This window comes from Podarcis liolepis (assembly GCF_965112155.1).
Source record: "Podarcis liolepis genome assembly, chromosome: 2".
Taxonomy (NCBI): Eukaryota; Metazoa; Chordata; class Lepidosauria; order Squamata; family Lacertidae; genus Podarcis; species Podarcis liolepis.
The window spans coordinates 30,730,707-30,745,343 of record NC_139555.1 but is presented as its reverse complement, the minus strand read 5'-3'; the positions used below and the strand labels follow the sequence as shown (position 1 = coordinate 30,745,343).

Genomic DNA, 14,637 nt, shown 5'->3' with positions numbered 1-14,637 from the left:
TTTAAACCATACTGTCCAATCCCATTCAGCTAGCTGAGAGAACCTGTCCCTATCCACAGCTCAGCTTCATTCCTAAACTCCTAGGGAAAATCATATCGGACCCAAGGACCTATAACAGTCCACCAAGATGAAAAAATAAAGGACTTTGGGGAATTCACATTGAATGAAGTTTTATAATAAATAAAGGAAAAGTCTTGCCTTATGTATTGTTCATAACTAACATATGCATAACATATCAAGGGTAAGAAATGGACATATGTATAGTCAAAATACTTTTTTAAAGTTCAGAAGCTGTGGGTTGATCTTTCCTGCCTCTCACTACTGAGCTTTTTAGACATGTAGCTAATTCTGTGCATGCATACCTGAGTATAAAATGCAAAGTGAGAATCAGCCCTGAGGGGCATCTTGCAATCCTTCTTTGTAGAAAGATCTCCTGTCTCTCATTTTCATCACTGATCAAAAAGTGTGCTTCCTGCACACTCATGCCCCCACCCTTCAAACTGGCATGAGGGAGGCACACAGGTCTAGTTTATGTAATTTATTTCTTCTCATACAAAGAGCCCTGGCCTTCTGCAATATGCATTAATGTGGACGATCCTAATGTGTGACCTAAATAGTCGTACCTTGGTTCTTGAACAGAATGTGTTCCAGGAGTCCGTTCAACTCCTGGAACCATTCGAAATCCAAGGCACGGCTTCCGATTGGCTGCAGCTTCTGATCAGAAGCTGCGTCGGATGTTCGGCTTTCGAAAATCTTTCGAAAACCAGAACACTCACTTGCAGGATTCAATCAGTCGGGAGCCAATTTGTTCTGGAGCCAAGGCATTTGAGATCCAAGGTACGACTGTAATCCCCAGTACCTTCAAATATAATTCCTGTGGTTGTTTCAGCTGCTGAGATAGTGGAAGGTGCTGCCTGTTATAGCTATATACATGGATCACATATTAGCCTTGAATACACAAGCTTGGAGAGGAAGGTCCAGCATTGTTTGTACAGGGTAAGAAAATTGTTGTGAATCAGATGGCAGCTTTCCCCCCCCCCTTTTCTTTTAAATTGGGCCTATGAGAACACCCATTTTTCAAAAGCACACAAGCCACTTCTATTCATTATAAGGCTGTTATAAAGCCTAGGCAGGAACTGCCTTTTCCAGTCTTCTTTGCACATGCTCCATTACCATTCTTAATTCATATTGCACTCTCACAGTCCAATTGCCATTTTTTTTTTTTTTTGCAAGTGTTATTCCAGCCAGCCAGGGAAACTGTGAGTCAGGCTCATGTGTTCAGGGACTGGGCAGCAATAGTGCTGGTCATTCTCTTGGACTGCAAATGCATTTCGTGGCCCCATCTTTTAAAGTAGATTTGCCAAGCTGGTGCCCTTCCGATATTTTAGGCTACAACTCTCATCAGACCCAGGCAGCTTGCTGTTGCTGATGAGAGTTGCAGTGCAGTCCAAAAGGCTGGATGAAGACTGATAAAGACTGCTTTGAACCTAGCCTGGATATCGGAGGGCAAAGTTTCCTACAGCAAAGGGTTAGTGTACGATGACCTTTCCTAGTTTGGGTCTACAAGTACCATTTGAAGTAAAACAGAAATTCAGATTCATTTCGCTAAGTCGCTTAAACAAATGTCATACAGCTAATATGTAAGAAGAGCCCCGCAGGATCAGACCACAGATCCAACTAGTTCAGCATTGTGCTCTCACTGTGGCCAACCAGATGTCTGTGGGAAGCTCGAAGGACCAGAACACAACAGCCCCATCCCATTGTTCTCCAGCAGAATTGTATTCAGATTTATGTGGCCTCTAATACCGAAGGTAAACATACAGCCGTCATGCTTAGTAGCTATTGGTAGCCTTATCCTTCATGAATTCATCTAACGCTCTTTCAAAGTCATCTAAGTAGGTGGCTATCACTGACTCCTGTGAGATTGAATCTCATAGCATAACTATGAGTTCTGTGATTTTCCGATTTTCAGCTTCACTGCATGTCCCTGAGTTCTAGCATTTTGAGAGCAAGAGAAGCTTCTCTGTTTCCACTTTCTCTGCACCATGTAAAATCTTCTATTATGTCCCGCTTTGCTTGCCTTTCTTTCTAAATTAAAATACCCTAATGTTGTAAACTTTCCTCTTAAGGGGAGTTGCTCTAGCAATCATTTTGGCTGCCCTCTTCTGCACCTTTTCCAGTCCTACATTAAGTCTTATTTGAGGTGTGACGACCAAACAGCATTCCAAGTGCAGTCGCACTACATATTTGGATAAATCTTTATCATATTGGCAGTTTTGTTTTTGATTCATTTTCTAGGGCTCCCCAGAATGGAATCTACCTTTGCGGTATCAGCCACACACACTGGTTTGATATTTTTATCGAGCAACCTCAAAATCCATTTCTTGTTGGTCACGGCCAGTTACCGCCTGCCATAGCGAAAAACGTCCCTCCTTTAGATACTAATCATCTGCATATGCTAATTCATCTAAATCTATATGCAAATTTAGATTCCTCCCCCATTGATTAGCATTAAGATGAATACATGTTGGGAGGCAAGTGAAACAAAGTCTTACAAATAGTTCTTGATTCTTGTTCAAGATCTAACCCTACTGCCTTGACTGCAGGTTCTTCCAGATGGTTACTGTTTTGCCCTGCAATTACAGCGGTTTGGGGAGTCTTGAGCAAAGCCCACTTCCTCAAAAGATCGGACTTTTAGCAATAAGGAAAGTGATGGGGAAATGCACAGGAAAGTGTGGGGTGACACATTCGATAGTTGTCCCTCAAACAAATCAGGATCAACGCTCAATAAACAGCTCATCTGGAAGCACCCTGCTACTGAGCTGGACCACAGAAATGTAAAATCAAACAGTCTAGTTTGCCTGGGCAATAAGTTGGGGGAAGAGGAAAGGACAGCAGCTTCCTTCCACACAGTACTCTCATAAGAATTTGGAATTGGCAAGCAGAGATAGAGAAACACCTCCAACAAAGCTCTTGGAATAAGGCGTTGGCTTTCTCAGGAAATGTTAAGACAAGTTAACACCTGCCACTGGGGCACTAAGGTCCAGCACCATTCATCTTCAATCTACACTCCATTCCCAGCCAGGCCCTCATTCACCCCGATAACGTGCAGTCAAGGCTGAAGTGTATTCTTGGGTTTCATAATTGTTTCCTTCTTCACCTGGCTGAGCGTTCAGTAGTATCCTGTAGATTTAAAAGGAGGATGCTGACGGCTTAAAGGACTAGTGCTCAGAGAGGCCCTTTCCACATATAATCCAGCTGCTCGGTACCTTTCTTTCAGTGGCAGACTGCCCCCCTTGCACTGCACGTATTCCAGTTTTGCATGAGGGCAATGGTGCAGAAGAGAAAGTCGGAGAAGACATGGAGTTCTGCTTGGAACAGAACACACAATGAATTAGGGGGCCTCAGATTTCATTCCGTGCGGACTAATCTGTCGGGAATTCAGGCACAATGATAACGAAAGGTACAGGGAAGTAAGTGGCAGGGCTGCTGAAAGATCCTGTAAGTTGTCCTAACCTCTACTCACAAGACACACTCCCAGGACAGCAGGCGATCGTTCACCTGTAATTCCAGCATATTCCACTTTCCCAAGTAATACGTACAAATAGAGTTGGCTCTTGCCCGGCCGACAGAGATCTACTGCTTCAGCTGCCATCGGCTGTGATTCCAGAGAAGAACAGGGTGGAGAGACAAGGTGCCAGAGAAGCCTGCAGAGCCCACACACCTTCAGTTAGGCCCTGGCCCCTTAGTGGCCCTTTAAGCACAAAAACCAGAGAATTCACCTTGCTAACAACAACACTTCGAAGAATATCCTCTGGACAGATTAACCAAGAGTCCATCCAGAGCTCATAGCAAAACCCTAGAATTGGGGAGGGGGGTTGGAACAGGAAAATAAATGCAAAGGCCCGCTCCCACCAGCCAATGAGGAAGTAGCAAAACCCCTTGCTTGCCAACACCCACCTCCAAACAGCCAGCAAAACTCTGGAAACTAGCAACAACACGTAAACGAGGCAACCAGGACTCGCCCAAAGCAAGGACCTACCCAGAAATACATCATCATGCTGGCAGCCGGGATGTCCACAGAGCCACAGAGAGGTGGTCCGGCCCAGGCCGCTGGGTGTCTCCCCGGACCCCTGGCTCTCTCCGTCCTGGGATGCTGACCGGGGTTCCCTCCTTTCACAGGCGCGGTCCCGTTGACACCAGATGCAGGCCACCGCGTGCCTCCTCGGAGATTGCCATGGGCAAATGACGTGCCAACTTGGTGAAGGAATCACAGGTGGGGGTTTGGTGGCTTCCAGGAGGGCGGCAGCTGAGATGAGGGAGCAAGACCCTGACAACAGGAGGTTGGGTTTTCTGTGGGGTTAACCACGAAAACACCAGTCCCTTGGAGGGAAAAGGGAGGGAAGCAAGCCAGACCTGTTCTTCCCACAGAGCTCCTGGAGCAGGGCAGGCAGGCGGGAGGGCGGGCAGGCTGGCAGCACAGGGTTTGCTGGCCGGATGTGTGGCTCCAGTGAGAGAAGAGGCGCCTCAGCTCACGGACAAGCGGGCTCACTTGACAGGTTGCCGTGGATGGGATGGGTGGGGGTGGAGGCTCTGTGCCGTGGGGATGCGTGTTATGTATGTGCGTGTGTCTGTCTGTGTGTGTGTGTGTGTGTGAGAGAGAGAGAGAGAGAGAGAGAGAGAGAGAGAGAGAGAGAGAGAAAGAAAGAGAGAGGCAGCTGGGAGCGGAGGCTCCCGCCGCTCTGACACTCTGCAGTGTATGTCCTGCCTCAGCATTTTCCAAGCTACCCTGTCAATAAGGAAACTGGCCGCTCATGTAATTAACCTGTGAGGTGCCAGCTTCCTCCCTGCTGGTGCTGAGCCTCCAGGCATTCTTGCTGCTCTCTGGCCCTTGGCTTGTTACCATAAGCAGGTCTTGCCGTGATTAAGGAGGACAAGGGCAGCTGGTGACACAGACAGCCCCTGTTTTAAAGGGCAGCGAGCCTCCGGGCTGACAAGAGATTCAGTTCTCCCAACTCCAAGGTTATAGAAAATATAGGCCTCGAGGCCTAACTAAAATCAGACACTCGTTGTGTCAACTGTGGGGGGAAGTCTGTGTCCCAAAAAGCTTGCTAGCTAAGCTGATTTCCGAAAGGACCTGATCTTGTATCTTCTTGCTAATTTTGTTGGTGCCATGCTCACAGCTGCAGGGAGGTTTTGCGAGGCTTCCCACCCAAACAGGGTGTTTGTTTTATCGCTGATGGCGAGAGCACATCTCTCTACTAGGCTGAGGTTTCTGATTATGGCTATGAGGCGGGAAATGGGGCTTACCTGGGTATCAAAGGCTGCGGAGTGCTGGCTAACTTTCCTGTGTTCTGTCCTTTGCCCATATTGTTCAATCCACGCTAAGCTCTTGGACTGTGCAAGGGCTTCAGACTCAGGGGCAGTTGAATGCCAGAAGGATCCAAGAAAGGTTAGTGGGAGCTGTACATCAGCACCCAAATGGCCTCTTGTGTGCCGTGGCGCCCTCTACTGTTAGCAACCTCATGCCCAAGACATTCCTCCAAATCAGAACATGGAGGCTGCACTCTCGGCAGTGCAGCGACAGGGAAGAGACAGGGAAGCCTAGTTTCCAGCTTCTCCTGATGGCCCAAGAGCAGGACTAGATGCTACAAAATGCACCACCTCCCTTTCCACCCTTCATTGTGACACCACACCATGAGTTTACCCGCCTTCTCATTGCTGGTTGCTAGCGACCACAAAATGCATTGCATAAGGACACTGCAACATGCATTATGCTATATGACAGGCATAGGCAAACTCAGTCCTCCAGATGTTTTGGGACTACAATTCCCATCATCCCTGACCACTGGTCCTGTTAGGTAGGGATCATGGGAGTTGTAGGCCAAAAACATCTGGAGGGCCGAGTTTGCCTATGCCTGCTATATGAGATGCTAACAGGAAGAAAGGAGACACAGAAATGGAGCAACATCAACTTGATCTGTGCAACATTTAGCTCCATCTGCCCTGACGGTGAGCAAGTTGAGCACTGGGGCCTTGCATGATTCTATTGTCCCTAGAACGCCAAGCTAATATATTTGGACACCAGGCCACATTATTCCTCTATCCACAAAGGAGGGGAAAATTAAACAGGGCAGGATACGCGCCCTAGAAACGGTACAAAATGCCTTAAGTGACAGGAATGAAGCCCCACCTGATTTTCCCAGTAGCATACACAATGTGCACTGACTCAAGTGGACTGAATTTCTGCTGCTCCTGCCAAGCCCAGAAGGAGTGAAGGACCCCCCAACCTGCCTCTTATATACACATGTGAAGAGGACTTGAACTGTGTGCTTCAGAGAGGAGGGTGAGACTCTAAAAAAGGACAGGGGCTTCTATCCCTTTAAGATTTCACATATCCCATTGGCACAGCTTCCCCCCACCCAACATAGCATGATGGCGATGGGGGACTTGCACCTGTTAAACCCCACATCCCCCTTCAAATCTCTCCAAGGGGGAGAGGGCCTGGTCCTTTGGGGAATACAATCATCAAGCCAAGTGCTCCGCTGCGTAGCCTTTGATTTGCTTCTCCGTTAATTCATACAATGATTTGATTGGTCTATGGCACAGCTGCTGTTTTACATTATTGGATTATACCCCAGTGTGCAATTCTCCAGAGTTCAGCACAGTGAATAGCTATTCTTGCCCTTCCTAAATTATGGATCAGGGGCTGACATTAACCCCTCCATCAGCTACAATGTCAGAAGGATGCTGGTGTTCTACATGGAAGGCAGGGAAGTTACTGACAGCTGGGTGCTTACAAGCCAAGACCTTGACTGCTCAGTGATGACTGTCCCAGTGGCACCAAAGCCTGAGACTCTGTGGCAGGTGTGTGTCTCTTGCCCCCATTCTCCATCCTTGGGCACAGGCTTCTCAGGCTGTGTACTTTTGGGGGCATGAATAACTCCAGCAAGAACGTGGCACAGTGATAAATGACTTTGTCCAACATGAACACACACAATCCATCTGCAATTAACACACTAGGAAACCGCACACACCTGTTTGGCACCAGGTGGACTGTCATCTTGGTTAACGACCCTGAATGGTGCCAATCAAAAGATCAGGCGAGAAGCTCACACTAAACTAGCAAATGAATCGAGTTTTGCTACAGACCTCGAGCAAACTCCTCAGCTTCTCCAGGGTACATTGCCCCAGAGTTAACCTCCCACAGGGCTCTGCTGTTTATGTTGGGGTGGTTATGTGACTGTAAGAAGGAACTCTGGTACAGTTGTGGAGATGCTGAGGGCCAGGGCTTTTTTGCAACTGGAACCCACTAGAACTCAGTTCTGGCACCTCTAGGAGAACAAGGCTTGGGTGTGCTGCAGGCTCCGTGGTAAGTGCGCGCCTTGTAAACATTTGCCAATGGCTTGGAGCTGGGGTGAGGAAATTCAGAGTGCAAGAATACTGCGTCTAACGTTTTACATGACTGGGAGAAGGAGAAGGACTTACACAACTGCCTTGTGTAACTGTGTGGTATCAGAGTGTGGATAGGGAACTGGGGAGTAGTGGTGCCATTCAGATTTTGAACCACTGTACTCATCATTTCGGAACATTGGCTGGGGCTGATGGGAGCTGAGAGTGCCAAGAGGGCACCAGGCTGGAAATGCTTGCTCTAGTAGAAATCTTGCCTCTGCCATGAATACATTAGGTGACCTTGGACAAGCTGTTATTCTCAACTTCTCCCAAGAGCTTATATAGTAGTAGTAATAAGAACAATACTAGCCTACCCTATGGGGTGGTTGTAGAATTACTCAAATGATTAAATAGAAGTAATATAATAATCATCACCATTATCCTAATTCTCAACTATCCACTTTAAAACAAAGCAAAAGTGAAGCCACACATCTCATCTCTACCACTCTGGTAGATCTTGGGGATGACTATCACTGTAATGAAGTGGTGGGCAGCCTATGATCCTGAGCCGTTATCTGTTTGTTTGTGAGATTTATACATTGCTTTTTGAAGAAATCCACCACAAAGCGGCTACAACATTTAAGAACACAAATCCATTTCACAAAACATTTCAAAAAGCATACTGTGGAATTCAAATTGGAGCTTAGGAGATGGTTCTGTCGGCGCAAGTATGTCTGCTTGTCAGATGGTACCCTCTCCCCTCTCCTTCCTCGGGGTGTGTGTGTGTGTGTGTGTCTCCTGACCCCCACCAAGTTGTTTTGGGGAATGTGGGAGGCATGTGGGAGTGAGGAGAAGAGAGGGGAAAGCCCCATGGTGCTAGCGCAACTCATTCGTCATTTATCTTAAAGTACCAGCAAAAATATTGAATGAGTTTAATCCCTCCTCATTTTCCAAAGACTGATCGGGCGTTGTAGCTACGTACATTTGTAAGCTATGAGCCAGGAAGCCCATGAGTCAAACCCCACCTCAGTCGTGAACTCACTTAGGTGACTTCAGACAGCCATTTCTCAGTCCTCATTTGTGATACAAGTATGCCTAATAACACAGGTCTACCTTACATCAATTATTATTAATAGGTGTTTCCAGACTGTCACTAATTTGGGTGGGATTCAACCACACACCAGCAAATTCAGTTTGCACATTTATAGTTAAGTAGGAACTCTCGTGCAACAAACTCACATCCCAAAAAGTTCTGACTTTTTGTGGTAAGGAAAGTGATGGGAAAGTGTACTGGAAAATGTGGGGTGACACTTGCTTTTAAGCAGCCTCATCTAACCTCGCTGCAAACCAACTCAAGTAAATGCTCAAAAAACAGCCGACGTTTTCTAATCTCCCTACAAATAAGCAAAGCAGGATGAATGCTCAATGAACAAGTCATCTGGAAGCAATGATGAAGACGAAGACAACGATGATCAATTATCATCATTAATTTACTACCACCACAACATTACCAAGTGTTAGCTTCACTTCCAGGCTCTGGGATACTAGCACTGTAGATAAGATTTAGCGGATTCAGCAGATGGCACCTGACCAAACGCTCTTCTCTTTTGAGATTAAATATGAACCTACGTGGACCTTTCTCCTGTGTGCATCTGCTAGAGAACAATGATCTTGTCATCTTATGCCTTTCCTAAGTGAATTATGCCTGAGCAAACCAAAGTGGTCCCTAGACTCACACTTGGGTGAAGAGGGGGCCTCCCCTCAACAGCCTCTCCTTCTCCCCCCACCCCCAGGCTTCTGTGTCAAGGAAAGGAAGTTCTTGTGTTACCTTTGGAATCAGCCAAGCTTCCCCCGTGGTGCTCAGTCACTTTGGGCTCTCTAAGAAAGGGAAGAGAAGGAAGAATTGAAATCAATTATTGTTATGGCTAACACACCCACGGTCGATGCCATTTGCTTGCTGACTGGCAACATTCTTTCCGAACATGCGTTATTATCTTCCTAGGAGATTCCGGAAACCTGCCCAGGCTTCAGAAACAGAGCGGCAATATGATCCATGCTCCTGTTTGTACAAGTCAACCAAGGAGCCAGCTGCTGGTCAGAGGGCACTGAATGAAGCCTGCCGTGTTCTGGTTTAAACCTCTTTATTACAAATGCATGATCCTACATTTTTTTCCTGAATGAGCTCAGAGGAGCCATTTAATTTCACAACCACACTGCTGCAAAGCTAAGCTGTGGTAGGTCGTTTACTTACCCAGAAGATGCAATGCTTTGTTTTGTTCTTTTATGTTAAAGCAGCCTCCAGCTGTTTTTGGACTACAACTCCCATCATCCCTAGCTAGCAGAACCAGTGGTCAGGGATGATGGGAACTGTAGTACAAAAAAAACCCCACAGCTGGAATCCCAAGTTTGGGAAACACTGTGTTAAAGGCTCAAGTTTCCCATGTGCTAATATCCTCACGACCATAAGCAGTCCCAAGCCATCTTGAAGCCATGCCTGTGCATTGCTGCTTCCGATGACCCCAATTCCCTCTCACAACAACTCAGGCATGCCATACGTAAATGCTGATTCTTGTCAAAAGGCTATTTTCTAGTTGAAATCAGTCATTACAGTTATTTGGGTGGGATGCAAGGCCGGAGGCAATAAGGGAACTTCAGATCTACAGGAAGGCATAGAAGTTAAGCATCTTGACTGAGGAATGCTAACAAAGTGCTCTGTGCATCTCAGGCAGGGCCGGCCCAAGACATTTTGGCTCCTGAGGTGAACCACAAAATGGCGCTCCCCTGCCTTCCAGGGAAGAAAGGGTGAGTGAAGATCTACATTAGGAACAAGGGGGGAATGAAGAGCTACATCGGGATCTGCTGCCCCTGTGTTTCCTGCTGTCTGAGGCAATTGCCTCAACTTGCCTCATGGGTGGGCCAGTCCTGCCCTCTAGTTTTCTGCTTCTTGCAATCCATGCAACTCTGTGAACACCTCTGTGCTGAAGGGAGATACAAGTACAAATTAAGCGAATGGATTAGTTTTTGGAAGAGATGTGCTCCCAGCCGAAGCACAAACATATGAACAGGCTTTTCTGAAGCAACAAATCCTTTGCATCTGCTACTGATCTCTGGAGTTTTGCTTCCTCAGAGCCACAGTTGCTTTGGGAGAAGGTCCTCTTTGCAAATTGTTGCTGAGGACAAGTTCTGACTCTTGCCCACTCCTTGCACTCATAGCCAACGCCACCTTTTAAGGATTCCTGGGTGCTCTGACTATGTGACATACGGTATGGAGATCAATTATGGAAATTCCTGCCTCTGTGAACCCAATTCAGGGAGAATCACAGCTCATTAGGCCGGGGCTCGCTTCCATTAATGCCATGATAATATCCACCCCCATCACTGTGGCTTCTCTGGAAATCGCCCAGAAAGCTCTCCTCTGCAACTCAGCCTGGCAGTAACATGGCCACTACAAAGAAACTCTGTGCTGCCCTCATTCTGCAAAAAAACCAAAAAACCACTTGCTAAATGAAGACCCTGGGCCCCCTGTGGTTGAGATGCAGGTCTCAGATCTATCCCATGGGTGTGTGTGCTGAGATCACAGTCATCTCCCTGCGCTCCCATAAGCGAATCCTGGCAGTGGCGTGTTTAGGGACCCAGACATATTGACAAGACCCTAGGGAAATAAATAATAGAAGGGGGTGAGATGGCAGTGCCAAGAACAATTTATTACCAAATCCTCACGTCTACCAAGGCAGGCACCTTTGCACACTCAATGCCCAGCCATCCTTCAAAAATCTTACCAGCCAGGTTAGCTTGTGTGAGGGGTAGAGTGTGACTAAGTACTACATCATCCTGTGAGCAGGCAGAATTTTGTGCAGCACAGAGTTCCAGTTCACTCTTGCACGATCAAGTAAGGCAGGGATTAAAAGAGTAGAAAACAACAACCCAAAATCAACAACAACTACAGTATCTGCAACATCCATGACAGCAGAATCAACAAAGAAAAAGGAAATTTGCTGGACAATTATAGGCAGCTAATGCAATACAGTTCAGAGCCACACACATTGCTGCTTATAATCAGAGCAAGAAATTCAACATCTTCCTCCTGCCTCAGGACAGAAGTCAGTGATGAACGGTGTCAGCTACTGACGGGGTCTCCACACAAGGTCCTGAGCACTCCCTCCCTTGTGATTCCTAGCTAATTCTTTCCTTTGAGATTAGCCAGTGCTTTTACTTGGGTTGGGAAAAAGGGCAGTTTGGAGATGGAAAAGGCCACCCAGTTAAAGAGGATCACAGTGAGAAGACTGCTGGTTATTGGTGCTTCTTGAGCATGCAAAGCTGTAGATAGGATACACACAACAAACTTCATGCAAGATAGGAGGTGAGAGAAGCACCTGAAGACCAGTCTTATTTAGCACAAGTTTTTTTTAAATATATTATTATTATTATTATTATTATTATTATTATTATTATTATTATTATTACTACTACTACTACTACAACAACAAAGTGATTTCCTCCTTATCCTTTAGTATATCCTCTCTCTTCCAGATTCTTTGTTATTTCTAATATTTCATTCTTGTTTGCTATATATTGTGGAAAGTTGTTAACTATGCATTTGGGCGCTTCTTAAAATTTTGCAAAGTTTGCATGATGGTTCCTGAGATCAAGGAGGTTTTTGTCTATGTTTGGGTGCCGTTTTGAATCCAGATGAACCTTTCTAAACGGTGCTGATTTTAACCACTGATTTCAAAACTGCACTGATTTTTTTTTTTTTTTTTTGGTCGTTGTTCCTTAGAATTCCCAAGCAACACCAGGTTATCAGTCTGCTTGTCTCTTTTAAATCAAAACATTTCCAAGGAAGACATAGGTACACTTTATGACTTTCCCAAGTGGCAAAACCCATGTAGAGGATTTGACCATGGTCACAGGGGACAAGCCATGGCAGGGTTTAGTACCAAATTCAAGCCTCTAGATCAGGGGTAGGCAACCTAAGGCCTGTGGGCCAGATGCGGCCCAATTGCCTTCCCAATCCGGCAGACAGTCCAGGAATCAGCATGTTTTTACATGAGTAGAATGTGTGCTTTTATTTAAAATGCATCTCTGGGTTATTTGTGGGGCATAGGAATTCGTTCACCCCCCCAAAAAAAATATAGTCTGGCCCACCACATGGTTTGAGGGACAGTGGACTGGCCCCAGGCTGAAAAAGGTTACTGACCCCTGCTCTAGATCAAGAAGTGGGGAACAGGTTAGCAACCCCTGCTCCAGATTTTAAAATTCCTATACACTGGACTATCCCTACCTGCAAAGGCATTTTCCTAGGCTGGATTTGTTCCGCGAGTGCGCCAATGGAGCCCTGACCTCCCTGCCACTCCTCCCCGCCCCATCCTGTCCAGGTAAATTGAAGCAACTCAATGGTTCCACACTGGCTGCTACTGTGCCTAGCAGGGGGCAACATTAGAGCTTTATTTATTTCAGTAATTTCTACTTTGCCTGTCCACTCCAACTGTGCACTCAGACACTTAGAACACTCCACAAAACAACAAATATTTAAAAAACACAGCACATACAGATCTCTGTATAAATATGTACCACCATCACCGCATGGGCAGCAGCTTTGAGTGAACCAAAGACCCTCCAAGTAAACTAGGTCCACTTCCCCATTCCCCTCCCTCTCTATTAGGCTTTTCAAGTACTCCTGTTATGTCCCACATCCTGTCTCCTCCTCCTTTGCGACTCCAAAATTAATGTTGCTGTTTAATTAAATTCATTAGCTCAGATTATCTGGCTATATAACCTGCCCCCTACCTCTTCCCTATTTTCTGTCCCTCTCCATGCACAAGCAACAGTGGAGAGTTTCTTTATGGGCCATTAAAAGCGTAATGTTTAATTTATCGGCGCATTCTCAGGTGGGTGGGTTGGCTGGTCCCAATGTCAACACTTTTAATTAAATGAGGAGAGCTTTTGCACAGGGAAAGGGGGCCATGTTTCCAGCAGCTAATCAGAGAACCGCTGGGGTGAGGGCTCTGCACAGGCAACATAGGCAAACATTGCTCTTCACGCTAGTTGTGCATGACACGTAGGGAGGAGAAAATCCAGCCAGCAGGAGAGGCCCTACTTGCACTACTTTACCCTGGTGATGGGGTGGTGGGGCATATTAAGGGGTCTTCTCCGTGGTGAGGAAGAAGGAATGGCCTCCACTCTGAGGCAGGCCAAAAGGCACCTCTTTCTCCAGGCCTTGAAGGCACAATTAAGTAGTCTGAACCGAAAGGGGTCAACTCCTTCCACGGAATGGTGTTCAACGTTTCGGTATGAATTATGTGAATTTTAGAATGCCCCTCCCACATATATATCCTGCCCAGGGACCATGTGGTCATAAATGTAGTAATAATTAGTACACTAGCCCAGCTTGTCCTGGCTGGGTACTTTGGCCAGCAGCCACCTTGCGATGGAGGGCGAGGAAGCGGGATTGTCATCATACGCTGCAATTGTTTTTTTCTTGCACAGGTATCCCATTCATTTGCTGGCTGCAACCCTTTTGAGCCCTTTCTGGCTTGGAACCAGCAGACCTCAGAGACCGTTTTGTGTTCTGCAGGGCGACCTCTGCGTCCAGAACACATGAGGTGCGGAATCTGTGGGGAAGATGTAAGGCCTTTTCCCCAGCCTCTCTACTGAGGTTCATAGTTTATTTGTTCAGGGAGGATGCAAAACCTTTCCCTTCTGAAAGGCTTGTGGACACTGGCAGAGTGATGGGGGCACTGTGTCCTTGCATTGCTTCTATTGTTGATTGTATGGTGTGTTTTAACTTTTTCTTGCTTATTTTCTGTAGGAAGCTGCCTTGAGCTTTGGAGATTTGAGGTACACATTTCTGAAAGGTCACCAGTTTCACCGAAAGCAGAAGCAGCTTCCTCCCCAAAAAAGGGGGAAATAGAGGATATCTTTGTCTCTCATAACTTTATAATCTGGAGTCACCCACTGCAGTTTACTGGCAGATAGAAGAAAGTTCCTTTTCACATCAGTGAACTCATGCAAGGTTCTGCCACCTGGCTCCAATGGCTGCTTGTGGGTTTTCCAGGGGCATCTGGCTAGATGCTGCTAGAATGCTGGGCAAGATGAACCTTTTTTCTGATCCAGCAGCACTGTGTAGGAACATGCACATACATTGGACACCAGTTATTTCAGGAAAAAACCCAGTGAATAAGCTTGCAAGGCTAATATGAACATAAAACCACCTGCCAATACTTTGCTTTCAAGGGTACAGATGGG

The 14,637-nt window shown here is 46.5% G+C and overlaps 1 protein-coding gene across 2 annotated transcripts in view; it reads right to left on the bottom strand.

Moving 5' to 3' along the window:
• Positions 1–14,637, bottom strand: part of RBFOX3 (RNA binding fox-1 homolog 3) — a 224,158-nt gene that overhangs the window by 84,801 nt on the left and 124,720 nt on the right. The window contains exon 2 of one of the 2 annotated variants that reach the window (XM_083490324.1): positions 9,221–9,270. The exons of the other annotated variant lie outside the window; for it this stretch is intronic. The gene's annotated coding sequence lies outside the window, so the exon portion shown is untranslated. The remainder of the gene's footprint in view (positions 1–9,220; positions 9,271–14,637) is intronic. 2 annotated transcript variants of the gene reach the window in all.